At 39.3% G+C, this 17296-nt stretch overlaps 1 protein-coding gene across 2 annotated transcripts in view; it reads left to right on the forward strand.

The window, feature by feature from the left end:
- The first annotated feature begins 6135 nt into the window (after positions 1 to 6135).
- Positions 6136 to 17296, forward strand: part of LOC109418980 (serine/threonine-protein kinase 3) — a 111946-nt gene continuing 100785 nt past the window's right edge. The window contains exon 1 of one of the 2 annotated variants that reach the window (XM_029877701.2): positions 6136 to 6274. The gene's annotated coding sequence lies outside the window, so the exon portion shown is untranslated. The remainder of the gene's footprint in view (positions 6275 to 17296) is intronic. The other variant, XM_029877707.2, reaches the window with a different exon arrangement.

Here is a 17296-nt window from a genome sequence, read left to right on the forward strand (position 1 = left end):
AATCCAAATCCAATCCAAATCCAATCCAAATCCAATCCAAATCCAATCCGAATCCAATCCAAATCCAATCCAAATCCAATCCAAATCCAATCCAAATCCAATCCAAATCCAATCCAAATCCAATCCAAATCCAAATCCAATCCAAATCAAATCCAATCCAAATCCAATCCAAATCCAATCCTAATCCAATCCTAATCCAATCCAAATCCAATCCAAATCCAATCCAAATCCAATCCAAATCCAATCCAAATCCAATCCAAATCCAATCCAAATCCAATCCAAATCCAATCCAAATCCAATCCAAATCCAATCCAAATCCAATCCAAATCCAATCCAAATCCAATCCAAATCCAATCCAAATCCAATCCAAATCCAATCCAAATCCAATCCAAATCCAATCCAAATCCAATCCAAATCCAATCCAAATCCAATCCAAATCCAATCCAAATCCAATCCAAATCCAATCCAAATCCAATCCAAATCCAATCCAAATCCAATCCAAATCCAGTCCAAATCTAATCCAAATCCAATCCAAATCCAATCCAAATCCAATCCAAATCCAATCCAAATCCAATCCAATCCAAATCCAATCCAAATCCAATCTAAATCCAATCCAAATCCAATCCAAATCCAATCCAAATTCAATCCAAATCCAATCCAAATCCAATCCAAATCCAATCCAAATCCAATCCAAATTCAATCCAAATCCAATCCAAATCCAATCCAAATCCAATCCAAATCCAATCCAAATCCAATCCAAATCCAATCCAAATCCAATCCAAATCCAATCAAAATCCAATCCAAATCCAATCCAAATCCAATCCAATTCCAATTCAAATTCAATCCAAATCCAATCCAAATCCAATCCAAATCCAATCCAAATCCAATCCAAATCCAATCCAAATTCAATCCAAATCCAATCCAAATCCAATCCAAATCCACATCCAAATCCAAACCCAATCAAAATCCAATTCAAATCCAATCCAAATCCAATGCAAATCCAAACCCAAATCTAATCAAAATCTAATCAAAATCTTAACAAAATCCAATATAAATTCAATCCGAATCCAACACAAATCCAATCCAAATCCTATCCAAATCCAATCCAAATCCAATCCAAATCCAATCCAAATCCAATCCAAATCCAATCCAAATCCAATCCAAATCCAATCCAAATCCAATCCAAATCCAATCCAAATCCAATCCAAATCCAATCCAAATCCAATCCAAATCCAATCCAAATCCAATCCAAATCCAATCCAAATCCAATCCAAATCCAATCCAAATCCAATCCAAATCCAATCCAAATCCAATTCAAATCCAATCCAAATCCAATCCAAATCCAAATCTAATCCAAATTCAATCCAAATCCAATCCAATCCAAATCCAATCCAAATCCAATCCAAATCCAATCCAAATCCAATCCAAATCCAATCCAAATCCAATCCAAATCCAATCCAAATCCAATCCAAATCCAATCCAAATCCAATCCAAATCCAATCCAAATCCAATCCAAATCCAATCCAAATCCAATCCAAATCCAATCCAAATCCAATCCAAATCCAAATCCAATCCAAATCCAATCCAAATCCAATCCAAATCAAATCCAATCCAAATCCAAATCCAAATCCAATCCAAATCCAATCCAATCCAAAGCCAATCCAAATTCAATCCAAATTCAATCCAAATCCAATCCAAATCCAATCCAAATCCAATCCAAATCCAATCCAAATCCAATCCAAATCCAATCCAAATCCAATCCAAATCCAATCCAAATCCAATCCAAATCCAATCCAAATCCAATCCAAATCCAATCCAAATCTAATCCAAATCTAATCCAAATCCAATCCAAATCCAATCCAAATCCAATCCAAATCCAATCCAAATCCAATCCAAATCCAATCCAAATCCAATCCAAATCCAATCCAAATCCAATCCAAATCCAATCCAAATCCAATCCAAATCCAATCCAAATCCAATCCAAATCCAATCCAAATCCAATCCAAATCCAATCCAAATCCAATCCAAATCCAATCCAAATCCAATCCAAATCCAATCCAAATCCAATCCAAATCCAATCCAAATCCAATCCAAATCCAATCCAAATCCAATCCAAATCCAATCCAAATCCAATCCAAATCCAATCCAAATCCAATCCAAATCCAATCCAAATCCAATCCAAATCCAATCCAAATCCAAATCCAAATCCAATCCAAATCCAAATCCAAATCCAATCCAAATCAAATCCAATCCAAATCCAATACAAATCCAATACAAATCAAATCCAATCCAAATCCAACTTAAATCCAATCCAAATCCAATCCAAATCCAATCCAAATCCAATCCAAATCCAATCCAAATCCAATCCAAATCCAATCCAAATCCAATCCGAATCCAATCCAAATCCAATCCAAATCCAATCCAAATCCAATCCAAATCCAATCCAAATCAAATCCAATCCAAATCCAAATCCAATCCAAATCCAATCCAATCCAAATCCAATCCAAATCCAATCCAAATCCAATCCAAATCCAATCCAAATCCAATCCAAATCCAATCCAAATCCAATCCAAATCCAATCCAAATCCAATCCAAATCCAATCCAAATCCAATCCAAATCCAATCCAAATCCAATCCAAATCCAATCCAAATCCAATCCAAATCCAATCCAAATCCAATCCAAATCCAATCCAAATCCAATCCAAATCCAATCCAAATCCAATCCAAATCCAATCCAAATCCAATCCAAATCCAATCCAAATCCAATCCAAATCCAATCCAAATCCAATCCAAATCCAATCCAAATCCAATCCAAATCCAATCCAAATCCAATCCAAATCCAATCCAAATCCAATCCAAATCCAATCCAAATCCAATCCAAATCCAATCCAAATCCAATCCAAATCCAATCCAAATCCAATCCAAATCCAATCCAAATCCAATCCAAATCCAATCCAAATCCAATCCAAATCCAATCCAAATCCAATCCAAATCCAATCCAAATCCAATCCAAATCCAATCCAAATCCAATCCAAATCCAATCCAAATCCAATCCAAATCCAATCCAAATCCAATCCAAATCCAATCCAAATCCAATCCAAATCCAATCCAAATCCAATCCAAATCCAATCCAAATCCAATCCAAATCCAATCCAAATCCAATCCAAATCCAGTCCAAATCTAATCCAAATCCAATCCAAATCCAATCCAAATCCAATCCAAATCCAATCCAAATCCAATCCAAATCCAATCCAATCCAAATCCAATCCAAATCCAATCTAAATCCAATCCAAATCCAATCCAAATCCAATCCAAATCCAATCCAAATCCAATCCAAATCCAATCCAAATCCAATCCAAATCCAATCCAAATCCAATCCAAATCCAATCCAAATCCAATCCAAATCCAATCCAAATCCAATCCAAATCCAATCCAAATCCAATCCAAATCCAATCCAAATCCAATCCAAATCCAATCCAAATCCAAATCCAAATCCAAATCCAATCCAAATCAAATCCAATCCAAATCCAATCCAAATCCAATCCTAATCCAATCCTAATCCAATCCAAATCCAATCCAAATCCAATCCAAATCCAATCCAAATCTAATCCAAATCCAATCCAAATCCAATCCAAATCCAATCCAAATCCAATCCAAATCCAATCCAATCCAAATCCAATCCAAATCCAATCTAAATCCAATCCAAATCCAATCCAAATCCAATCCAAATCCAATCCAAATCCAATCCAAATCCAATCCAAATCCAATCCAAATCCAATCCAAATCCAATCCAAATCCAATCCAAATCCAATCCAAATCCAATCCAAATCCAATCCAAATCCAATCCAAATCCAATCCAAATCCAATCCAAATCCAATCCAAATCCAATCCAAATCCAATCCAAATCCAATCCAAATCCAATCCAAATCCAATCCAAATCCAATCTAAATCCAATCCAAATCCAATCCAAATCCAATCCAAATTCAATCCAAATCCAATCCAAATCCAATCCAAATCCAATCCAAATTCAATCCAAATCCAATCCAAATCCAATCCAAATCCAATCCAAATCCAATCCAAATCCAATCCAAATCCAATCCAAATCCAATCCAAATCCAATCCAAATCCAATCCAAATCCAATCCAAATCCAATCCAAATCCAATCCAAATCCAATCCAAATCCAATCCAAATCCAATCCAAATCCAATCCAAATCCAATCTAAATCCAATCCAAATCCAATCCAAATCCAATCCAAATCCAATCCAAATCCAATCCAAATCCAATCCAAATCCAATCCAAATCCAATCCAAATCCAATCCAAATCCAATCCAAATCCAATCCAAATCCAATCCAAATCCAATCCAAATCCAATCCAAATCCAATCCAAATCCAATCCAAATCCAATCCAAATCCAATCCAAATCCAATCCAAATCCAATCCAAATCCAATCCAAATCAAATCCAATCCAAATCCAATCCAAATCCAATACAAATCAAATCCAATCCAAATCCAATCCAAATCCAATCCAAATCCAATCCAAATCCAATCCAAATCCAATCCAAATCCAATCCAAATCCAAATCCAAATCCAATCCAAATCAAATCCAATCCAAATCCAATCCAAATCCAATACAAATCAAATCCAATCCAAATCCAATCCAAATCCAATCCAAATCCAATCCAAATCCAATCCAAATCCAATCCAAATCCAATCCAAATCCAATCCAAATCCAATCCGAATCCAATCCAAATCCAATCCAAATCCAATCCAAATCCAATCCAAATCAAATCCAATCCAAATCCAATCCAAATCCAATACAAATCAAATCCAATCCAAATCCAATCCAAATCCAATCCAAATCCAATCCAAATCCAATCCAAATCCAATCCAAATCCAATCCAAATCCAATCCAAATCCAATCCAAATCCAATCCGAATCCAATCCAAATCCAATCCAAATCCAATCCAAATCCAATCCAAATCAAATCCAATCCAAATCCAATCCAAATCCAATCCTAATCCAATCCTAATCCAATCCAAATCCAATCCAAATCCAATCCAAATCCAATCCAAATCCAATCCAAATCCAATCCAAATCCAATCCAAATCCAATCCAAATCCAATCCAAATCCAATCCAAATCCAATCCAAATCCAATCCAAATCCAATCCAAATCCAATCCAAATCCAATCCAAATCCAATCCAAATCCAATCCAAATCCAATCCAAATCCAATCCAAATCCAATCCAAATCCAATCCAAATCCAATCCAAATCCAATCCAAATCCAATCCAAATCCAATCCAAATCCAATCCAAATCCAATCCAAATCCAATCCAAATCCAATCCAAATCCAATCCAAATCCAATCCAAATCCAGTCCAAATCCAGTCCAAATCTAATCCAAATCCAATCCAAATCCAATCCAAATCCAATCCAAATCCAATCCAAATCCAATCCAATCCAAATCCAATCCAAATCCAATCTAAATCCAATCCAAATCCAATCCAAATCCAATCCAAATTCAATCCAAATCCAATCCAAATCCAATCCAAATCCAATCCAAATCCAATCCAAATTCAATCCAAATCCAATCCAAATCCAATCCAAATCCAATCCAAATCCAATCCAAATCCAATCCAAATCCAATCAAAATCCAATCCAAATCCAATCCAAATCCAATCCAAATCCAATTCAAATTCAATCCAAATCCAATCCAAATCCAATCCAAATCCAATCCAAATCCAATCCAAATTCAATCCAAATCCAATCCAAATCCAATCCAAATCCACATCCAAATCCAAACCCAATCAAAATCCAATTCAAATCCAATCCAAATCCAATGCAAATCCAAACCCAAATCTAATCAAAATCTAATCAAAATCTTAACAAAATCCAATATAAATTCAATCCGAATCCAACACAAATCCAATCCAAATCCAATCCGAGGCGATTCACACACCCCTAAAATCCAACATGTCCGACAACAGTATGCAGCCATTCGGAATATATGGCATACCTTCTTTTCAAAGTTTAGACATCTAGTTGCAAATGTCAAAACATACACACACAACTACAAACACTCACACAACTAGACGATAACCGGCGGCGGGCAGTCGTCCCATCTGTCAGTGCCTTTCTATATTTTCGCAAAGTGGGATGGTATTGGGTATCATACCCCGTTCATTCACTCGATTCGTCCAGTCTGCAAAAATCGGCCGCGAGTTCGCAACGTTGTTGTCAATAACCCGCGGCGACATCTCTCCTCTGTGTGTAGTGTGAGATTTATATCTGTTTTTTTTTTATTCCGGAAAATTGTGGAATGTTCTTCTAGTTTAGATTCGCGAGTGTTTCTATTTCGAGTTGTCGTACTAGATTGAAACAAGCTGAAATTCTAAGAATTTCGGCATTCTTTGTTGTAATTGCATTCTTCAGGCGTAGCCTGCTTTGTGCGTGAATGTTTCCTTCGTTTTCTTCTTCGTTTGGAGTGCTATCAAGACGACCATCACCTTGCAACTCGAAGGGAGAGCGGGTGGTGAGCACTCTTCGGCGATGATTCTGGAAAAGGTTATGCAGCGCGTCGAAAAAGGAGTCGTCGTCGCCGTCGCCATCGGCCCTCAGCTCCTTAACCCTCTAATACCCAACCCCGCCTTTAGACGGGGTATAGTTTGAGCATTTTTGTAATTTGTGTTTTGCGGGAAATCAAAATTTTTATATTTTTGGCTGATATTTAGGACTGTTTTGTATATCTCAAAATGGTTTTTAGTGTATTTTAAAGCGTATTTACATTTTTTAAAAATCATTGAAAAATTGATGTTTTGGACACCTTTTAGAAGTCATTGTTTATTTTGTATTGAATCGCTACAATTAACATATTTGAAATTTTTCCCGAACCATTCTATCCTTGTTTAATAGTTTAAGGGGATCGAATACTCTCTAAAATTATTTGCCTTAAAATTACACGGAAAATAAAATTTTATATGAAAAAAATTTAAAAAAATAATATTTCAACAATAATCACAAAATTTCAAAATGTTTTCATCCCAAAAAATCCGTACCCCAAATAGGCTTCCAGGAAAAATATAAAAGTGTGGGGATGTTCAAAAATAAAAATTAGAAAAATCAAAAACTGAAATTCACGAAATCGAGAATTAAAAAGAATCATCTTCCAAAACATGTTTAAATCGATTTTAGATGACGAAAAGTGATATTTAGATCAAAATCAAAAATTTGGGTATTAGAGGGTTAAGTGGAGTGGGGCGCTTGCTTACCACCACCGTGTACACCGTGTTTGCGAGACACTTCCATTTTCATTAGCACCACCGTCGTCATACTCACACGGGGTTGAGCTGAAAGTGTGCTATATTGCTCCTCGCGCATATGTCTTGTCTATCTACCTTTATTCGCCCCCACTGCTGCAACAATAACAGGATCATACATATAAATCCATAGGCTTTCGTGTGGCATTCGTGCTGCCGACTTTTTCCGTTTTTGTTTCCCTGAATCTTAGCTGCTAGGGTAGGGTGAGCTATAGTAGAGCGTATGAAATTGAGCGTTAATTTTATCAATGAATAAAGTACTAAAGAAACATCTGTAATATCTCCAGGAATTCATTGGAGAATCGCCGAGGTATGATTCAACAATATTCTAGAAACCTTTACTTGAAATGCCTTCAGCAGTTATGCCAAAACATTATCAAACATTTTCAGAAAATCTTACAAAATTACTCACTTATTCCGCTTTTTAATTGCATTTCAGATTTCCATCTGAACTTATTCCAAGACATTGAGTTTTTTTTTTCAAAAATATATCCATGATTTTTTGTCAAGACAATTCCCAGAAACTCATCAGAAATTTCTGAAAAAAAAATACTGAGGAATTCCTACAAGAATTTCTCCAGAGATTCTTACAAAGAATCCTTCGGATATTCCTCTAAGGATTCCTACGTGGAATGCTTTAGGGATTCCTGCAGAAATTTGTCTGGTAATTTCTCTAGGGATTCTCAAAGGATTCTTCGAGAGTTCCTCCAGCAAATTTCCACATACAGGATATTCCCCGTCAAAAATTTCATTGGCGAACCCTTCAGGGGTTTTGCAGTTGTGAATCTAAAAAAAATCTTTTGGAAACATTCAGGAGCATTTAATATGAAATACATTCAGCAGTTGTTTAATGTCAAAGTATTCTGCGAAAAAAAACCTCATATGCTCTTTTCAGTCTGCATAATCACCTTTCAGAATTCTATTAGGTTTTTCTCCATGATATGGTTGAATTAGGATTCTGACAAACTCTTCATTCTGTTATTTTTGTTAAGACGATAGGGTAGAAATCTACTTCGTCATATGCGCTGATTCCCGTCATATTAGACGAGAAATAGCCAATAGTTACAGATATTTCAACTTTATCCAGAAATTTATCTGAAATTACCGGAGAAATGGACGCGGAATCCCACCAGGGCTCCGGAGGGGTTTCCAGGGAATTCAGGAAGAATTTAGAGGGCTTTCTAAGAAGTTTTATTAGTTTTCAGAGGGGTTTTAAGGCTATTCAGGGGTTCAGCTACACCCTTGAAACCCCATAAAAACATCTGGAACGCCCCTGAAACCGCGTGGAACGCCCCTGCGAACGCCGTGAAATCCCCTGAAACACCACACTTTTAGAACGCCCTGGTACCCCATTGAACCTCTCCGAACACCCCTGAAACACCTTGAAAACGCTTGGAACGTTCCTGCCACCCGTTGGAAAACCCCGGAACGAAGTTAACCCCCCTGTAACACCCCTGGATTGCCTCTGGGACCCCCTGAAATCTCCTGGAACACCCCTGAAACTTCATGGAATGCCTCTGAAACACCACGACGCAAAACTCTTTTCGAGCCACACAGGCTATTACAAGATAGCACACCAACCTAGAAGGAGGCGAGTACGTGCAATCGGTTGTGTTTTGCACACTTACTTTGCCGTGCGCTGGAGGTCTCCTGTCTCTCGCGCTCTGTCGTATGCACTCACTCTGTGCTTGTCTTTGTGCCTGGCACTGTGCTTGACTCTACGCTAGATTGGTGAAATTTGGAACCAAATGATGCATCACTTGTCAGTCCTTGACAAGGCCAACAACTTTGCCGAAAACTCAAACCCTCTAATTAATTTATTAAGTGTTTTCCCCTGCCTGAAACCCGCTGAAACCCCATGGAATTCAACTAAAACGCCCACTTTTTTAATTACTTTTCATTCGTGAGCTTTCACTCACTGCTGATTCTTCGCACAATGTGAAACATCTCTGAAACTCCCTGGAACGTTCCCCAAATCCCTCGAAAATCCCTAGAACGCTTCTGAAACCCCCTGAAACCCGGAACCTTGGAACACTCCAAAAACTCACTAGAACGCCCTTGTAATCCATTGAAAACTCCTGCAACGCTCCTGAAATCCCTTGAAACTCGTTGGAACACCCTGTGAAGTCCCCAAAACCCCACAAATCCTCTTGGAACACCTCTGGAATGCCATGAGACTCTCTTAAACCTCCCAGCACATCCCTGAAACGTCCCTAAAACCTCATAGGGCCCCTTTAAACCCTAGGAACATCCCTGAAACGCCCCTGGACCTTTGAAATCCTCTGGAACATCCATGAAACTCCCTTCAACGCTCCAAAAACCCCTTGAAACCCCTTGGAACGCTCCTGAAACCCCCTCGAACACCTCTAGGACGCCCAGGGCTCCCTAAAACCCTTGAAAAGCCCGGTACGCTCCCGAAACCTCCTGAAACTCGCTGAAACTCCATGGAACGTCCCCGAAACCCTCTGACGATTCAAAAGCCCAATGAAGCTTCCAGCAACACCCCTGAAATACTCTATTGAACGCCTCTGAAACCACTTGAACACTTCTGGAGCGCACCTGGGGTCCCTGAAACTCCCTGTTGCACCACGAAACCCTCTACCCGAGCAAAGTCTGATGGCAAATTGAAAACAAATTTTAATGTTGTGATATTGCAAATTTCGATAACTCAGGTTGTTGTCGTTTCAAAAATGAGAACAGAAAAATGTTCCTGTGGCAGCAAATTGAAAACAATTCCTGCTATCAATGATAGCAAATTGATAACTGTTTTTGTTATTAGCGCAAGAAAAATGAAAAATCGTTAAATGTAGAGTTTTTCGTTTCATATCAAATCATAAATGCAATAATATAATTGCACTCATGATATATCCCTAGAATTATTTCACATAGTTTACAAAAAGATTTTTTCAACACCATTGTCACGATTATCTTTATTATTATTACTCATTAACAGACTATACAAAGTCCCAAAGATGTCTAACTTAAAATTATAACAAAAACAGTACAATTTAAAACTATCAACCTTATTACAAACACTTATTACAAACACAAATCGACACGTATCTTACAAATCAAGTTTTATTTGAGAAAAAAGTTCTAAAATTGCGACGAAGCGCCTCTCTTGGTAATCAAATACAGCCGCTACTCTATTGAACAAACGCTGTAGTCCAGTCATGGCGTTGCTCAAACCATAATTGTTTCGACGAAAAGGAATCCTAAACATAGCATTATTGCGCAGCAGTCGAGGTTGAACATCGATTTCTAGTTGCTCCAGCAAAGCCTGACACTCAATTCTCCCTTGGAAAATATCTGCGACGGTCAGTGCTCTACATACGTCCCGGCGAATCCGCAGAGGGTCAAGGTCGATCAATCTGCAGCGATCTTCGTATCTCGGTAGACCAATTGGATCCCTCCAAGGCAACCTACGCAACGCGAAACGGAGAAAGCGCCGTTGTATTTTCTCAATGCGGTCGCTCCCATTTTGTAGTTTGGGCTCCAGACTGCAGAACAGTATTCTACCCAGGTAACCACCAAGCATTTAAATAAGCCGTACAGCAGCCCGTATTATGCATTTGAGATGCTTGCTGCCCTACATAAGCAGTTCGAATGCATAACTGCCTTGAAATAGCATAAGCTGTGCTGCTCAAAAGCTTTAGGCTGTAAATTAGCATTTCAACTGCTTGAGGTGTTTTTGTTCGGAAGCAATCAGAATGCTTCCCAACTGCTCTTTAAATGCTAAGAGCAAGGAGGATGGGAAATATGTTATGCGTTTCACAGCACATGTTGTCTCTCTTTTACAGGACCTATGCTTCTGTTTACAAATTTGTGCATCTGATTTGCTTCTTCGTTTTCCAAGGCAAACATTGCTGCAGGGTTTGATGGAGCTTGGCCATCAAACATGACTTATTATGATTTCGTCGGAAAATGTGCGCTGATGCTGAATAGGTGGATGGTTTGGCGGATCCTAGGGCGGATCATAAGATTATTCGAAAGGGGAAAAGAAATACATATGCTACAGATCGAAAAAGAAATGAAAATGCTCTACACACAATGGAATATCTTTTTGAAAACTAGTTTTGGGTGTTCGAACTGAAGCTGTTTTCCAAGCATTCTTTATATTGGGGATAAATTCAACGCACGACATCGACACAGCTGTAGCATCGTGGAGCAGTAGCAGCAGATTGAGAAGTAAATATATTTCAGTATCTTCGGATCCTAAGTTCGAACCCAAATCACTACTAAAACAAGCAAAAAGTACTACCTAGCACCAGCTGGAGTGTGGAAGGATGAAGAAGCGGAGAAGCAGGGGCTGAGAGACCGAGAAGCAGACGTAAATCTATTTTTGTTTTGTTTTGTTCGACGAGGCGTTACTGGCGTTACACTTCTTTGACATTTTGTCACGACGTTCCTGAAGGGGTAGCACTTAGACAGCCCGTTATTTTGCCAAAACCTGCTGTGGAGTAGCAATGAGGTACAGATAAAGGTGGCGCAGATAAACATTGCGAACCACTAGTTGTCTCTTTTATTCTACCGTTGATCTTATGCAACTCAATTAGTGACGTCACTAAATGAGTTGCATAAGATCAGCGGTAGAACAAAAGAGACAACTAGTGGTTCGCAATGTTTATCTGCGCCACCTATATCTGTACCTCATTGGTGGAGTAGCACTAAAGGCGTATATACGGCTAATTAGCATTGAAAGCCTTGTCGTAAAGGCAACTATAATGCTGAAGGAGTGCTATTTCAAATGCTTACTGGTTAGTTGGGTAGTGTTGATCGCACCAAAGCACAATACAGCGACTTGAGGCAATAGACATCGGTAAACTTCTTCGCAGCCAAAGCCGAGAGTTCGTGACGCTTTGTCAACAGCGTATGAAATATGTTGCGAGTATGACAGTTTTGCATCCAGCAGCACCCCCAAATCCTTGATACAATGTACTCGTTGTATAGGCGTTCCTAGCAAATTGTAGCTGTAGATTATTGTCCGCTTCTTTCTGGAGAAAGAAATAACCGAGCACTTCGCTGGATTCACCGATAGCCGATTAAGTATGCACCAGTTCGTGAAGGCATCGATCTGAGCTTGAAGGAATCTGCAGTCGGCAATTGAACAGACCCGCAGAAATAGCTTAAGATCGTCTGCGAACGATAATCTTGGTCCTCGAATAGTGTGATGAACATCGTTGAAGTATAGAAGAAAAAGAACGGGGCCAAGATGGCTGCCCTGCGGTATACCGGAAGTTGCACGAAAACTATCTGAGCGAATGTCACTTATAGTTACCACCAGTTGACGACCAGTAAGATGTGTACGGAACCACCGAAGGAGATTATCGCTAATCCCTAATCTATCAAGTTTTGCGATTGCGATGTCGTGATTCAGCTTATCGAATGCAGCAGTTAAATCAGTGTAAATTACGTCCGTTTGAGCCTGAGCATTCATGCCATTGGTGATGTATGATGTAAGACACAGCAGGTTCGTAGTTGTAGAACGTCCAGCAGTGAATCCGTGTGGATCAGCGCTCAAGTACTGTTTGCAGTGGGAATTTAAGGAGTCCATAACCACCAGCTCAAAAAGCTTCGAAACAGCGCTTAATGAAGTTATTCCTCGGTAGTTATTTACGTCACGCTTGCTACCCTTTTTGTGCACGGGAAACATTTCAGCTATAGGACAGATCGGCGAAGTACTAGATTTGTAGTAATGAGCTGAATTTTAGTATTATGCCTCTCAAGAAAAATCAGAATATGACGATTATCTGCCTCTGGCTTCTGATATAAGCGCGACAGTCACTAATCATAACAGCGTCACCAGATTTAAAAGTATATAATTCCACTATATGGGGTTTGACAGCAAGAACACTCATTCCACTGAGCTACTCTTGCCGTTCGTCACAAATACATTCAAAAACATCTGTCACTTCGCGAAACCCACGTGCTTTTGTTTTTGGCGGGAACACTTTTTCTTTTGTTTTGCCTTGCGACTGTCATGCGGCGGTATGCCTTGCGAGCGTACGACCGCCGCAGGACTCTAATAAAAGATAAGCGCGACAATATGGTGAGATGGTCAATTCTCTGTTTCTGCAATGAAATGGTGCAAAAAGCGTGGGCATTATGATTCCTTGCCTAATTTGATGCTGTTTGAGCAAAATTTTGGGCAACAGTGTTGTTGTTTTCTCCATTTCTTGCAACATAAACAACATAGTTATCCAAAGTTTTGCTCAAACAGCATCAAATTAGGCAAGGAACCCACGCTTTTTGTACCATTTTATTGCAGAAACGGAGAATTGACCTTCTCACCATACTAAAATTCTGCTCATTACCACAAATCTAGTACTACATCGAACGTGCCCCATTTGCAGGGCTGTTACAACAGTTGCGGATTTCGCGATTTTCGCGAAAATCGCGATTTTCGCGGATTTGTCGCGGATTTATGTGCCACGACGCGGATTTCGCGGATCCTTGAAATTTGGTCGCGATTTTCGCGAATTTGTCTGATTTAAGTCGCGCATTTCGCGGATGCCTATCTGTATGGTAGTTGTAATTTACTTTAAGACCATTTTTTATTTCTCTTAAATTTATTTCCATCGAAGCTTCTGTCAAACGGTATCTTTTGCAGCTTCGAAGTAGTTTCTGTTTTAATAAACTATTCAAAACTACGAAATATATTGAAAGTCGCAAATTTATGCAAATTTTTCCAACAAGTCAAAAGTTTTTTAATGGAATGCCAGCAGATATCACGAATGTTTGCGAAGAAAAGGTCATGCGATTTTGTTGAACTGATCTTATATCTTCATAAGAAAAACAATATGAAAAGAATTATGTCTCTACAGTTTCTCTAGATTCTGATGTTATTTCCCAAATTGGTTGAAATTCTCTACTGTGATATCGCAACTTTGAATTCAGTTTTTTGTCCTGTACCCACATAGACCTGTGCGCCGACTATATTTTGCTCGGCGGCGGCGTGAGGGCCATTTTTGGCGGCGGCGGCGTGAATCGGCGTGACCAAAATTTGACCATAATGTAAACATTGGCAAAGCAAAAAAGTTGTCATTACGCTTATGAATTTTTAGCCTGAGCTTTTTCATGACCATTGATGACATAAACTATCACGTTTAAATGAATACCTCTTTTGATTTCTGTTCGGGTCCGTCCCTGCCACGACATTACCTGCATCCTTAGTGTAGTGCATGTTGCATTACTTCATTTCAAATAAAGGGCAATAAAATATCGGTTTTGCTGCAGTTTTTGTTTTGTTTTCTTCGAACCTTCAGAAGCTATCACATTTGATAATAAGGTCGCATTATTTACACTGAGGAATCCCCGAATGATTTCAGGGAGGAATCTCAGAAGGTATTCCAGAAGGAGTCTTAAAGAAACTCCTGGAGGAATCCATGAAGAAAATTCTGGGCTTATCTCTACAGGAACTGCTGTATTTAACCCTGAAGGACCTTCTGCAGGAATCTCTGGTGGTTTAAAAATCTTTCTTGGAAAGGTCCCTGCAGAAACTTCTGGAGAAATCCTTGATTTTCGAGGAATTTCAGAAGGAAATCCAAAGAGAATCATCGAAAGAGTTCCCGAAGGATTCCCCAAAAGAATTCAAGCAGGAATTCCAGGAGAAATCCCCGAAGGAATTCTAGCGGGAATTTCTAAAGGAATCCGAGAAGGATTTTTAGGAGGAATGAACGAAAAATATGCAGGACGAATCTCTGAAGGAATTTCAAGAGAAATCCCTGAGAGAATTGTGGGAGGAACTGCCGAAAGAATTTCACGAGGAATCCTCGAAGATATTCTGGGAAGAATCCGCGAAGGAACACTAAGAAGAATTCCGGTAGGGATCCCCGAAGGAATTTCAGCAGGAATCTCCGAAGAAATTCGTAGAGGATTGACCAAAGGAATTCCAAGTCCAGTCCCGAAGGAATTCCAGAAGGAATCCCCGACGGAATATCAAGGGAAACTCTCGAAGGAATTTCAAGAGGAATCCTCGAAGGAATCCTCGAAGAACCCCCCAGGAGAAACCCCTGAAGAATTTCTAGAAGGAATTCCTGAAGGAACTGTGGGAGGAATCCACGAAAGAAACCAAGAACTTCTGGACCAGAAGAAATTTTTGAAGGAAATCAAGGCAGAACCAGGCAGGAGGAAACCCCCAAACATTTCTAGGAGGAATCCCCGAAGGAACTCCAGGAGCAGTCTCCGAAGAAAATCGAAGAAGAATCTCCAAAGGAATTCCAAGAGGGAATCCCAAAGGAATTTAAGAAGGAATCCCCGACGGAATATCAAGAGAAATCCCCAAAGGAATTTATGGAGGAATCCTCGACGGAATATCAAGAGAAATCCCCAAAGGAATTTTAGGAGGAATCCTCGAAGGAATTGTAGAAGGAATCCCCGAAAGAACTCTAGATACAATTTCAGGAAGAATATCCGAAAAAATTGGAAGAGGAATCATCAAAGGTAAAATCTCCGACGGAATATCAGAAGGAATCCCCGAAGAAATTTTAAAAGGAATCCCCTAAGGAATTCCAGCGGGAATCCACGAAGGAATTCCATAAGGAATCCCCAAAGGATTTTAAAAAGAATCTCCGAAAGAATTCTAGGAAGAACCTTCGAAAGAATTCCAGGAGAAATCCCTGAAGGAATACCAGGAGGAACCACCGAAGCAATTCTAAGAAGAATCTCCGAATGAATTCCAAGCGAAATCCTCAAAGGTTTTTTAAAAGGAAACCCTGAAGGAATTACAAGAAGAAACCCCATAGGAAGTCCTGGAGAAGAAATTCAAAAGGAATCTCCGAAGGAACTCTAAGAAGAATCCCCAAATTCCAGGAGGAATTTCCGAAGGAATTGTGAGAGAAATCCCCGAAGAAATTCAAGAAGGATATCCCGAAGCAATCCCAGGAGGAATCCACGACGGAATGTCAAGAATAATCCACGAAAGAATTTCAGGAGGAATCCACGAAGTAAGTCCTGGAAGAATCCCCAAAGGAATTAAAAAAAATAAATGAAATTTGAGAAGAAATCCCTAAAAGGTTTCTAAGAGGAGCCATCGAAAATATACAGGAAGAATCTTCGAAGGAATTCCATACGGAACACCTGGATAAATTTCATGAGGAATCCCCGAAGGAATTTTAAAAGGAATCCGTGAAGGCATTTAAGGAGGAATTCTCGAAGAAGTTCCTGGAGGAATCCTCGTATAAATTTCATGACAAACCCCTGAAATAATTCTAGGAGGTATCACCGCAGGAATTCCAAGAGGAAATCCCGAAAAAATCCAGCACGGATTCCAAAGGAGTTCCAGCTATAATACACAAAGCAATTCCAGCAAGAATCCCCAAAAGAATTCCTAGGAATTCGAGAAAGAATGCTCAAAGTGTTTCTAGGAGGAATCAACGAAAAATATCCAGATGAAATATCTGATGGATTCTCAGAAGACAACCTCGAAGGAATTCTAGGAGGAATCCTCGGAAGAATCCTCGGAGGAATTTCATAAGGAATTCCCTGAGGAATTCCATGAGGAATCCTCGGAGAAATTCCAGGAAAGAAATCTTCGAAGAAATTCTAAGAGGAATTACCAAAGCAATTCCAAGAGGAATCCCCGAAAGAATTCCAGGAGGAGTCCTCGATGAATTCCAGGAGGAATCCTTCAAGGAAATCCAGGGGGATCCCCATAGGAAGTCTAGGAGGAATCTCCGAAGGAATTCCAAGAGGAATCCCCGTAGGAACTCTAGGAGGAATCCCCGAAGGAATTTCAAGAGAAATCCAGGAGGAATCCCCTAAGAAATAGTAGGAAAAATCACCGAAGGAATTCCAGGAGGAAATCCATGAGGAATCCCTGAAGTAAATCCAGAAGGAATCTCCGAAGAAATTCTAATAGAAATCATCAATGAAATTCCAGGAGGAAACCCCGAAAAAAATTCAGGAGGAATTCCCGTAAGAATTTCATAAGAAATCCATGAAGGATGTCCAGGTGAAATCCCGAAGGAATTCCAGTAGAAA

Source organism: Aedes albopictus, chromosome 2 (assembly GCF_035046485.1).
Source record: "Aedes albopictus strain Foshan chromosome 2, AalbF5, whole genome shotgun sequence".
Lineage (NCBI taxonomy): Eukaryota > Metazoa > Arthropoda > Insecta > Diptera > Culicidae > Aedes > Aedes albopictus.